The sequence below is a fragment of the Poecilia reticulata genome, chromosome 1 (genome assembly GCF_904066995.2).
Source record: "Poecilia reticulata chromosome 1, P_reticulata-male-v2, whole genome shotgun sequence".
Taxonomy (NCBI): Eukaryota; Metazoa; Chordata; class Actinopteri; order Cyprinodontiformes; family Poeciliidae; genus Poecilia; species Poecilia reticulata.
Window position 1 is genome coordinate 34,539,825 of NC_088830.1, and position 416 is coordinate 34,540,240.

The window sequence follows — 416 nt, forward strand, 5'->3', positions numbered from 1 at the left end:
CTGCATGGTGGGTTTTCTCCAGGTTCTCTGGTTTCCTCCCACAGTCCAGAAACATGACTGTCAGGTCAACTGGTCTCTCCAGATTCTCCCTAGGTGTGTGTGTGTGTGTGTGTGTGCATGGTTGTGTGTCTCTGTGTTGACTGGTGACCTGTCCAGGTGACCTGTCCAGGTGACCTGTCCAGGTGACCCCGCCTCTCGCCCAGAACGTTAGCTGGAGAGGCAGCAGCACCCTCTGACCCCACTGAGGGACAAGGTGTTAGAAAATGGATGGATAGAAACACCGATCAATAAATTCTTCAGCTTCCCTTCGCTTCCACCAGGTGGCAGCAAAGAGTATATTTGTTCTCTTTTTTCAACCTCATGAAGCGCAGCTTCTGATGATGATGATGATGATGATGATGATGGTGATGGTGATG